The sequence below is a fragment of the Chinchilla lanigera genome, unplaced genomic scaffold (assembly GCF_000276665.1).
Source record: "Chinchilla lanigera isolate Chin_1 unplaced genomic scaffold, ChiLan1.0 scaffold00034, whole genome shotgun sequence".
Lineage (NCBI taxonomy): Eukaryota > Metazoa > Chordata > Mammalia > Rodentia > Chinchillidae > Chinchilla > Chinchilla lanigera.
Window position 1 is genome coordinate 14,177,147 of NW_004955435.1, and position 12,636 is coordinate 14,189,782.

Genomic DNA, 12,636 nt, shown 5'->3' on the forward strand with positions numbered 1-12,636 from the left:
AGGTCAGGGTGGTCCAGGAGCAGAGCGATGGAATGGGGGAGGCTGAGTGCGTGAGGCCAGACCTTGCATGGGCTGTGGGGCTTTGGAGGGACTTCAACGTTTACTTATACAGTGAAACTGGGCGTGGTTGGAAGGTTTGGGATAGAGGAGTGACACTGTCTGATGTTTGTTCTAATGGGGCGATTCTAGTCATGCAGTGGGGAAAAGATTGAAGAGGGCAGCGATGTAAGCAGGGACTCTGGTGAGAAGATTATTGAAGTAACTGAGGTGAGAGACGGTGGAGGCTCCCACCAGGGCGGTAGAAGAACAGGTAGGGAGACGGCACATGTCATATTCTTTCATGGCTCAGAACAGTAATTTCATTACACTACAACATTTGGTTTCTCTGGCAATATGAAGTCTTTTAAAAAGATGAAATGAGTTAATAGATGTAAAGTGGAAAGAGAGTCCTTGGATTATGATAAGGATCTGACTAATTGTAGCTATTGCCTATTTTATATTTTCTACCATGGCTATTTCTAGAAAGGATTTACTACAGCTAATAATTGAAAGTGTATATACAAACACATAATTGGGTGAAATGAAAATAAGGATCAGAAAACATCTATAGAAGAAGAGGCTTGTAACTGGACCAGAAATTAGATTATTATAATGATAATTAAACTTTAATTTGATTTCTATGCTTCCTGAAAGCCAAGACAAATAACAAAATGCCATAATGTATAAGACTTTATGATTAAAAATGTCAATTTTAAGGAGGTCTTGACTTCTTGCTGGCATGAAATTCACTTTTACTTTTAATACAGACTCAAGTTATTAGTATATAATGTATCCAACAGCAATTAGGCAGGTAATAGAGAGATATTCTTTGTTGGGCTATTTCTTTTATTGGCTCATAATAGAATTATTAAGTAATAACTCAGCAAAGCCACTAGAGAGACAATGTGGTATAGTGAAAAAAGCATTGCGAGTTATTAGTCAAGATTGGGCACATTCAGAGTGGTATGGCAGGAGACTACGTTGGGTTTTTAGAAGAACTTTAATGTGAGTCTCAATTTTACCTATGCGAGCTTAAACATAACCTATTGAACCTCAGTTTCAACATCTATAGAATGGACCCTATGTTAAGACATTCTTCATCTACCCAGCAAAATTCTTGTGAGAAGCAAATGAGATGATTCATTTTAAAGCTCATTATAAACTGTAAAGCATAATATATAATTTTTAAACTTTTAAATCTGAGTGCTGACTTCATTTAATCTAACATCACAAAGTCGTAGGCTATCAATATAGAAAAAAATGCCATCTTCACTAGTTCAATCAATATATTTATTGAGTGTCCTCTGTACATTGTTATAAAAGCTGGATGAAAAAGAGTAATCCAAGTTCACCCTCCTGAAACTTGTGTGGCTCGTATTCTAGTCAGGGAAGCCAAGTACATAAAAAAGTTAATCTTTTGTACTGCCACTTATGCCATCAGCTCCACATCTGGTTTCAAGAGAGAGCAGAGTCGGTACTGGGGGTCAGCTATATCCAGCTATATCACCAAAATTAAGTGATAATATGGGTTATGAAAAAGTTAAAGGAGGTCAAACGAGTAAGAATGAATCTAGAGAAATGAGGAGTGAGCATGTTCCCTGGCTGACTTTGTCAAATGTCACTTTCAGTCTGCACTTTTGACTGGAGTCTGCTTTATGCATATTTTCAATTATATCAGTAAACATTTGCACAGGTGCTTCCATGTGCTACAGTCTGGGCAGTCGATGGAATACCTGCCAGCTTATTATTAAATTGATGCAGTACTCACATCTCATACTTTGTCATCTTATAGCTAGCAGCAAGCAGGGGTGGGATATTAATCTAGAGGAAGTGAAGAGCAGGCTCTTGATCTGCCCAAATTGACATATCTGGCCTTTTGCTTCTGCCTACTTTACACCCGTGTGTGTCCGTAATAGTGGTCATAACAAAACACTACAGAGCGTGGAGTTTAAGAACAATTCATTTACTCAGAGTTCTAGGCTAGACCTCCAAGATCAAGATCAAGTCCAAGATCAAGGTGTTACCAGGGTTGATTTCCTTTAAGGCTTCTCCTCTTGGTTTAAAGATGGTCATCTCACTACATTCTCACACGGATTGTCTCTTTGTTTGCACATTTCTCTCTCACAAGGACATCATTCAGATCAAATTAGGCCCACATCAGTGGCCTCAATTTAACTTGTACACTTCTTTAATGGCCTTCCAAATACAGGTGCATTCCTAGGGTTTTGGAGTTAGGGCCTCAGTGTATGAATTTTGAGGGTGTACAATTCAGCCCACTTCTTCAACCAACCAGGATGTCATCATCCCGTAAACATCTCTAGTGGTGTTGCAGATTAGAATTTTGTCCTCTCCTTGCCATATTCCTATGGTTCCTTCAAGAATGCCATTTCCTCTGAGACACTATGTCTGATGAGCCCAGCATTTGTGTTGAGTCCTTCTCTGCTTTAATGTCTGTAGTATAAGTCAAAGTCCCTTGAATTGTACAGCTTAATGCATATGGTTTATTTTTATGATAAGATTATATATCTCTGAGGTAAAAATTAAACCTTAAATGTTTTGAACATTTTTAATGTAATTTTCCCAGTGTTGGCTATCATAACATAAAATTATATACTGTATATAATTATACTGTATACAGTATATATTGTTAGTGTATATATTATAGTATATATTGCTTGCTTAACTTGAAATTTGATATCTCATTGATATGAAGACCTTCATTGACAACTAAGGTAAATATATGAATAAGAGTTGGCTGTTATTAAGTATGTTTGTTTCAAAATATAGTTTCCTGAGGGTATTTCTTACTATTTACTGAGATCTTACGTTTACTTTTCATCCTTATTGGCCGATAGAAATGTCTCTTCCTATCAGAAAGACATATGCTGCCCCTGCTAAGGTGATAATTTAGTCTTAAGTGATGTCTTGAGCTATTCTTTCATCATCTGCAATATAGATGGATTCATTTGGAAGTCCCTTTCTATATTCAAGCTGACCAGTTCTCCAAAGTGCCCACACAGGATATTAACTTTAAAGCCTGGATATAGCTGACCCCCAGTACTGTCTCTGCTCTCTTTTGAAACCAGACGTGGCACTGATGGAAGAAGTGGCAGTAGAACAAATGAGTTTTGTGAAATCCAGCACTGAAGGAAAGGCTGCCCATACCCTAGTTTTTTTTTTTTAAGTATAAAGATATTTCTTGTTAAAAAATAGTGGAAGGCTCTTTCTTCCATTGCTGTGTGCCTGCTCACCCACCATCTGGCAGCTTTTTAGGCTGGAAGTTGGATTAGCGAACATCTTACAAAAGCAGATCAACATAGTGGCTAACAGTCATGGTTCTGAGTCAGCCTGCCTGGGTTAAAGGTTCAGCTCTGCCACTACCTGACTTCATGAGTAGATTTGACTTAACCTGTCTGTAAAACAGGATTGATGATATACTTTCCTCATAAGATTGTTAGGATTCTGTGAGCGAGTATATGTGAAGAGCTTAGAATATAGGCTGGAACAAGTTAGCTACTCATCAAGAATTAGGTATTTCTGTGCCTTTTTGATAGACTCCCTTGTTGATTCTAATTTATCATTGGTAAAGAACTAGTATGAGTCCTTTTTATGCCTCTAAACCTACTTTACAAAGAGATTTCCCCTTACTTAGCAAGGAGTTCTTACCAAAGTACTTTTCTCTACATTAATGAGCTTTAGGTGAGAAAGAAAGTGTAACTTGTTTCAGCCATTCTCCCCATTTATTTTTATTTCCTGGAGTGCTGAGTGCAAGCCACCCTTATCTTCCGTCCTGCCTGTGTGTCTTCTTTGACTTGTCTTCCCAAAATCTATTCTCTATCCAGTGACAAAAGGATATCTTAAACTGCAAATCTGATCAAGTTACTTCTCTGAAGAAAATATCCAATTTCTTCCTACTAAAACTCTAAAGGCATTCTTCCAGCCTCCCAGGCTCTGTCTAGTCTGGCTTGAGAAGTCAGTGGCATTTCTTTCTGATCCTTGGACATAGTGAGGACACTCCCATTTCAGAGTTTTGGTTCTGTTGTCCCCTCTGAGCTCTTTCTATATTTATCCCTGCATTGCACCTTGTCATTGAGAACTCAGCTCAAACTCAGGTGGCCACAGCATGGTGACAAAGCCACACTATTTGGCTCTAATTCATGGGCTTCACCATATCCTGGCTGCGTCACCTTACAACAGTTACTTAGTCCCAGTTTCTTCATCTGTAATAAAAATGCAATAATGTTAGCCTTGTAGAGTGTGCTAACATTTTTCTAATAAAAGAAAGAAAAGCTGATTGGAACAGGGTAAGCACTACTTAAGTTTTAAGAAATGGAAGTATTATTTCCTCAAAGAATCCTGCTCTCACCCATTCCAACTTACTACCTTCTCCGTGACAGTTACTTAACATGAAAGTGCCTTATTTTCATTTTTTACGTGTTATTTTTAGAAATCAATCATTTGTGTATTGACTGAGAATTTGTAGTGAGAAAAACCCTGTCTGCCTTGTTCCTTAAGAACCTGTCAACCCAGTTCTCAGAACAGTGATTAACATATATTCTCAATAAACATTTATCATATGAAAGACCCAGAGTTCAAGTTCTGACTCTACTGGTGCAGCAACTTTTATCTAGATGCTTGACCTCTCTAGGCCTTAGTTTTTTCAGCTAAAAAAAGTGCACAAAATGTCTACATCTCAGAATAACCTCTAGGGTTATTATGCGGTATACATGCCAACATATAACGGTGATTATTTTTTGGAGATGGGATTACAAAGGATTTATTTTCCTTCCATTTTGATCATCTGCATTACTTTTAAAATAATGAGCATGGTTTTATTTTGTAATTAATATCACTTCAAAACTAAATAATATTTGTAAAGGATTTAACACAGTGCCTGATTCCCTGTAGGTGTTCAATAAACCATCAGTGTCAATACTCTTAAGGTTTTCCATAGGCTCAGAAAGACCACCTTCCTTGGTGGCTCAGGGTTGCAACCTCATCCTACCTCATAGGTCTTGTAGCTCAGACATTACCAGATCAAAGCTGGGGATATGAGGGCATATGTTTCTTTATTTTAGACTTGGTGACTCTCAGCAGAGGAGTTTTTTGTTTTAGGCTAGTGTGTCATCACCCTTTGGAGCCCACACTCACTGCCTGATGGTGGATAGATGAGCATTTGACAGTGCTTAGTATGCATCCCAAGCCTTACAGGCTGCAGAGAATATTAACATGGCAGATTCATTGTTTATTTCCCCCAAATAATTTTGAATGTTGAGGAAAGAGATTGTGCCCAGCTGCTGGAATCTAATCAGGAACAGCCTTGTACAGCTCTGAGAAATGGGACTGATACAAAGCTCTGATTCCTTAGCTACTGAATTTCTAGTGCAAGGTAGGGGTTGCCCACTCCTTCCCAATGTGATGGATGAACCAAATGCTTATTCATTGAGAGCTAGGGAGGGGAGCAAGATATCCTTTGTTCAGGGCTGTTGGCATCAGATGATGATGCAGGAGGCAGAGGAACTGGAGTGAGTCCTCATTTTTCATTAGGAATCCTATGGATTTTGCTTTTATCAGGTTATCTGTCAGTGCAGCTGGCTCTAGCCAAGCCTTCCGGTCCTCTATGACCCACTTTATATTTGCCCCCCTTGACTTTGTCTGTGATTATGTCTTTGAAGATTAGTTTGAATAGATGTCTTTTTGCTTTTTACTCAGGAAGCAAAGGGAAAACATGGCTTCTTAAAGCAATTAAGGATTCTTTGGGTTTTGCTAACATGGTGGCATATCAGAAAAGACAGGAAGATCCAGGGTCCTGCAGTTTGAAAGGTTCCGTGATTGCTAGATGGGTCTGTTATCCAAAGTTTGTATTATTACAAAGCTCTGGGTGACAGGTGAGAAGCTTTTACCTGGCTTTCTGGGGGCCTTTACCTCTGTGTTAGTGCACCCAGGTTAAGTTCACAGTCAGAGGAAATGCTAAACCAAAATATTGTTTTATCCATACAAAATGAAGCCTGGAGAAGACAGAGATTTACCTCATGATAAGGACTATTCAGCGAGATCCCTATAATGCTGTCAGGATAAATTCTACTTTCTCTCCTATGGTAACCCCATCCATCCATCCATCCATCCATCTGAAGCAACAATTTTTAAGCAGCTTCTGCCCATGTAATATGAAGGCTGTAAGTACTGTATGTATATGCACACTGTCTGGGTTCAAAGCCTAATTAGCTGTGGATCTAAGGGCAAGTCATCATGCATCCACTTACTTATCTGTAAACCAGGGCTTAGAATCTGCCTCATATAGTTTCCACGAGGAGAAAATGAGGCAAACAATGTTCAGTTCTGTGCATAATTCTTAACATGTCCTAAACACTCCATAACTGTAGCTATTATCGTCGTTTCAATGGAAGACCCAGGGAAATTAAAGTCGTGCTCCCTGACCTTGAGAGGCTTGTATGGATGTGCACCGTTGGCAGCTTGGCACATTCAGGATATCTTATTTTGAACTAAGTGTGGTTTCTTTGTAACCTTGGCTCTGAACTCCAAGAGCAAAAGTCTGTTTTTGGTGGTGACCTGGCCATAGACTAAACCTGGTGACTAACCCCTCAGTTCCGGTGGCACTCCCTTCCCATACAGCTTATCATACCTATTTTCTGAACTGTTACACTTTTCCCCCCATGCAACTTTTTTCTTTTCTTTAGCCTGAGACAAAATAAAAATGCATCACCTGAAGCTGAGGCTGAAAAATAGCCCAATCATTGTCCCAAAACAAATTCCATTGTTGATGGAATTTCTTTGTGAATGATTACCCTTCACTATGGGCTTTATTGGAGCAGAGATAAATGAACCAGTTTTTGCTCTCTAAGGTTCATTTTATGTCTGGGCCAAATTACTGTAGGAAATCCTAAATTATAATTTGTTTGTGTGATCATTAATTTATCTAATTACAAATTCTTCACAGGCTGTGGCATTGAAGAAGAATGATTAACCAACCCATTATGTCTAATATGACATTCTTTAAGAAAAGATGGCTAATAATTCATCTGAGGTGCTAGTGAAAATGCTGATAACAGCTAATTTTTATTGCTCTCTCTCTCTGAGTGCCAATCACTTTCTATACATTATAATATCATGAATTCCATTCATCTTCAAAGCAACCCTATAAGCATTTGCCAGCAGTAGAAAGTGAGACTGAGAAAAGTTAAGAAATTTGCTCAGGGTTACTTAGTTAGGACCTGGTAGGACAAGTGTTCAAATCTAGGGACTTCAGTTCTAGAGGTGACACTCTTAGCCTCCTACTTACTCATTTACCAAGTGTTTTCTGAGAACATCCTGAATTCCAGGCACTCTGTTGGGTACGGACTTTCAAAAAAGAAGAGCATGCAGTCACTTCCTTCTAAGGGCTCAGAGTCTACCTTCAGAATTAGACATATAGACATATGGAATTTAGGTTTGAATCCAGGCATTTCGGCTCCCAAGAGGGATACTGAATGTATCAGTCACTTTTCTCATCACTGGGACAAACTATCTGACACTTGCTTCTCAAAGGAGAAAAGAATTATTTTGGTTCAGTTTGTGGAGGTTTCAGTCCACAGTTGACTGGCTCCAGCTAGGACAGCATGGCAGAGGAGCAGGGGAGAGGAGAGTTGCTTGGGGCATTGCATTCAGGAGGCAGGAAATGTGTAGGGAGGAGCTGAGGAGGGAGATTATATCCTTCCAGATCACACGCCCAGTGACCCATCTCCTCACACCAAGTCAAGTATAACCTCCTGAATCCAATCACCTTCCCCGAGCCCCACCTATAAGCTCATGAGGCTTTGGGGGACATTTTAGATCTAAACCATAACACTGAATTGTGAGTAGGAATTTATCCATGAGGTAAAGTGAATGGAAGATACATGAATCAGCTTTTCACTATATACTGAAATAGTAAACACCAGCTACTTATTTTCTGAAAGAGAAAGAGACTTACGTAACTCACTGTTTGGGGGTTCTAAGGCATAGAGCACCCGCATTGGCTCAATTCTGGTGTGAGACCCCTGGTGGACAGCAGAGGGCTATGACGGGAGTTTGCATAGTAGCACAGTACTGAGCAGTCACATCTTCAGGCAAGAAGCAAAGAGCGCCAGGCAAGGCAAGTCTTGCTCCTTTCACAATAACTGTATTATGAGAAGTATCGAGAGGCCACACATGGGCTACTGAAGGGTCACAAGAGAACTAATAACCTTGTGACCCCAATGACCCAAGGATCTTCCACAAGGCTCTACCCCATAACATTTCCATACCACCTGCCAACATTGACACCCTAGGAACCAACCAATCCCCTATGACATAAATTTTGTGGGAATACAATTTAGCATTATCTAAAGCACAGCAAAGGGGGAAGGTTAAGGGTGTCCTTGGAAAACCGAGAGAAGCCAGACTCCGCAAAATACTTCCAGATTCCTTAGTGTGTGGGTGGCACTAATCTTCATGAATAGATTACAACCAGCTCCTTTCTCCTGCAGAAAGGAGCTCCTTTCTCCTAACAAGATCTCTATGAGTACATATGCTAACTCCATAGCATGAGACTCTCCATGATAAAACAAAAAACACTTCCAAGAAAAATATCAAGCCCCGCTTTCTGAGCTAGTCCTTTCTTCTTCCACTGTAGAGCTGTGGCACCCTTAATTCATACATGCTGTTTGATCCCTTTACATGCTGCTCCTTCTAGAGGGGTTTGGGTTTTAATCTGTTTGGTTTATTTCTTTCTCACAAAATTAAAATCCTTTCTCTCTTGTTCTCAAAATCTCAAATTTCTCAGAGATGTGATCAGTAACTTACAACATTTCAGTTGGGGAAGCGATGTGGCACCACCCAAGGGTCCCATGACATCTGGATAGCATTGCCTTCTCCTCACAGACAGAACACTGTGAGGCTAAGTGATGCTAATGAACTGGGTGTCCGTTCACGTGCAGGATTCTCAGGAAGTTGCCTTCTAGTTTCCTTAAGTCAGTGGACCAAGCAGATGGGTTGCTTCAAAGAGAGTCCCTTTTCTCACCCTAAGAGGAGTAAACAGAGTCCCTCAGCCTGCTCAAGATCTCTCCCTTAAACAATGATGCCAATCCCAAATATTTGTGTGATTCAAATCTCAAGAGGATTTGAACCACAAAAGTAGAGAGATTGGAAGGTGGGGAGGATACTGTCAAAGGAGGTGAAGGAGCACGTGTGCACAGACCAGCTCGGGAACAAATACTACTATATCCCGCAGTACACGAACTGGAGAGGACAGACTATCTGAGAGAAAAGCATTATAGAAGCAGCAAAGAAAAATGAAACTGACTGTGAAGTAGGCAATATCCCAATAGAATGGGAAGCTTGGATTAGAACAAGAAATACTCCATGTACTATGGAGGAAATACTAAGGAATGAAAAGTACACAGAAGAAATAAAGATGAAAAGCAAAGATTTTTATGAAAAAGAAAAGCTCCTTAGTAAGGAGACCAGTGAGGAACTCTTGCCTCCACCAGTTCAGATGCAAATTAAAGGGCGCACCTCTGCTCCATACTTTGGAAAAGAAGAACCCTCAGGGACACCCACCAGCACTGGGGAAACCTTCCAACCAGGGACCTGGGTGCCACAAGATGGAAAGAGCCACAATCAGTGAATTGCATTAAGGTAAAAATCATTTCACTCGCACAGGTATGACTATTTTAACAAATAAAAGAAGTTTAAAAATGAATTATAGTTGCTGGACTTATAATAGTCCTGTATTTCATTTCGCTTAAGAACTCATTTTAGTTTACATTAGAAACATGAGATTATGAACTACAGAATCATAAATTCTTTTAGGACTTAAATCCTACACTTGATTTAGCATAGGGTTTCATTCTGTTCATGAATTTGCCTAAAACTGATTTTCCTTCCTTAGTTTACTACTTTGAAGAATGTCACGTAGTTGTGAAAGCTCAGTACATGTAGGATACTTAGGATCCTTTAGCAACCACCCACAGATCCATCTTCAAGAATAAGGGCAGTGAGCCCTCCCAAATGACATATATAAAGTAAATGAAAAACTAAGGTTTTTATTTCTGGAGAACTATCCTTAAGATCCCAGAGACTCGGGTCTGTATGAAAGAAAACTTAGGACAGATGTCATTAATTATATACAGACGTTCTTGTAAAGTGTCATAAATTTCCTGGAGAACACAAGAAAAGTTTTGATGTTATTTTAATATAGAGTGTTTGACATATAATAATGCTGACATACAATAGGTGTTCAATATTCACTAAATGAATAAATGTTAAAAAAAAAAAGAGAGAGAGACTGGAGGGTGAAAATGTGGTCTGCACAGAGCATTTTGAAATTTGAACGTAGGAGCCACAGAACAAGGGAATACTTAGGGAGTATCAACCAGGTTAATATTTAACTTTACTATCCCTGCTTGCTATGCATTTCCCTTGGAGTCCTTTCTTAGTGAGGTGAACAGGACTTATTACTTTGGGGAAATTGAGTGCACAGGAGGGAGAACTCAGAGGAAGCAGTAGGAAGGACATAAATGTGTCTTGTGTCCTTCAGGGCTTTCAGCTCTCCTTGCCTATTCAGATTTCTTGCCGGCCTGTGTTTCAAAGGGAACTGAAATTCTAGGCTGTCTATTCTTTCTCATAATAGGAAAATGTTTGGTGAGCTCTTTATCAAGAGCTGACAGGTTGGTGTCAGCAGAAGGAGGCTGAGCACATTCATCATTGCAGCTAGGATGTGCCTGGCCTGGAAGGACCGTGCATACCACTTGTCATTTCCTGGCAGCACCCGCTCCCTTGCACCCAGCCTGCTTGCAATTGAAAATCTCCAGCTTTTGTGACCTTCAAGAGTGGCATGAAAAATAACTGACTTCCCAGTACCAGACTCTAGTGGCAGTTGAGTTCTCAGACTTTGTCTGAGACAAGATGTGACTGACAGTGGGAGGAGCCAAAAGAGGTCTAGAGAGGAGGTCAAGCCACAGAGTCCCGCGGAGTCATCACCTTCTCCTTTATAGGCCTGTAGAATGAACCTAGAAATGATTGGGATGGCACTAGCTCTAGAATTTCTGTGGAGGAAATTATAGTTGGCCCTTGATTGGAAGGAGGAGCATGCTTGTTCAACAAGGGACTTGAGAAGAAAGAATTTTTAAAAATTAGATTATTTATTAGGATGGCATATGGGGGCTAATGGAAACAATGGAAACAACTGCCTTGGAAAAGCCAGTGGTGTTCATCTTTTAATGCCCTTCCACTACTTTGTTCTGTCCCTAGAGATGACATTTCTAGGGCTCCCTCTTTCCTTGGCTTCTGGGTAGATGAGTAGGATTGGCAAGAGTTTGGAGGCCAAGAGAACCGTGGAACCCAGAGGTTTCCTCCCTTCTCTGCTGTTCTGAGAAGTGCCTCATGGAGAGTTTGCATATCCTTTGTGGCTCCATCTTTCACTGGGCCACCTTGTCTGGGGTTAAGGTCACACTTCTCTCCCTTTGCTGTTTTATTTCATCTACAATGTGTAATATTAGCCCCAGACTTTAAGCTGTCTTTGCTGAACTTTGGGGCACAATGCCATTTTTCTGGGTGGATCTTCTCTGTCTTGAATAGTGCCTTTTCACAATAACTAAGCAGGGATAAATTCAAATCCATGCAGCTGGAGCCATTGTCTTGACTAGTAGTCACTATCTTTTCACCATACCACGTAGCCTTCTGCAAGAGAGGTACATAGGTTTTGAAGAAGAGCTGTTGGTACCGCCTCAGAAATTCTATTAATTATGTGTCCTGTTGTAAAGCATAGACCCTTCTTTCCAAACAATGTGTGGCCTATCAAATGCTTCCTGGGTGTTGGTGAAGGAGGAGAAAGAGATGTTTCTCATTTTGGAAGTTCTTAAGCAGAAGGTAATAGAAACAGTTAACACTTACAATTTTTTATGTTCTGATTGACTGTGCATGCTTGTGCCTGGTGGTCTGAGCAACTGCTTTGAAGGTAACAATATGCAATGGAATCACAGTGGTGAACTCCTACCATCTTGTCTAGTGAAACTCTGTATTATCTCTAAGGTTTTACTGAAGAATTATTTTCTTATTCTCTATAATGGTTTGAGCAATCTTTCATTCTTACATCTGATAATCTGAGCTATGTAGCTGAGGATAGCGATATGCAATGTAACAACCACTGTTGATTTGTATTCATTTGTCTTGAGATCCTGTATCACTTTGAATGTTCTTGCTTTGATTTGTTTATGTTTGTGATACTGGTATGCTACTACTGTTCAGTTCTTTGTGTCTCATGTACTACCCTCTTCAAAATAAAAAAAAATTAAATTCTTCACAAAACAAAATATAGAATTCTTAGTACCTAAAAATAAAATATTTTCTTTTTAAAAGTGAAAAAAAAAAAAAGGTAATAGAACATGTAAAAAGCTGCGTTTCTCCCAGGCTCATACCCTGATCCTCATAGCCCAATTCTACACATATGTTGCCCAGAGTTGGTCAGCAAGTACTTGGAAAGTGTAAAATCATCTTAACATCAGCCTCAGGTAAATAGTTCTCGAAGTGGGAAACTTCCCAGACATATCGTGTGTGCCCCAAACTGCAACTTATATTTTG

At 39.8% G+C, this 12,636-nt stretch overlaps 1 pseudogene; it reads left to right on the forward strand.

Annotated features, from left to right (window-relative positions):
* The first annotated feature begins 4,162 nt into the window (after positions 1–4,162).
* Positions 4,163–9,682, forward strand: LOC102026790 (annotated as a pseudogene).
* The last annotated feature ends 2,954 nt before the right edge of the window (positions 9,683–12,636 follow it).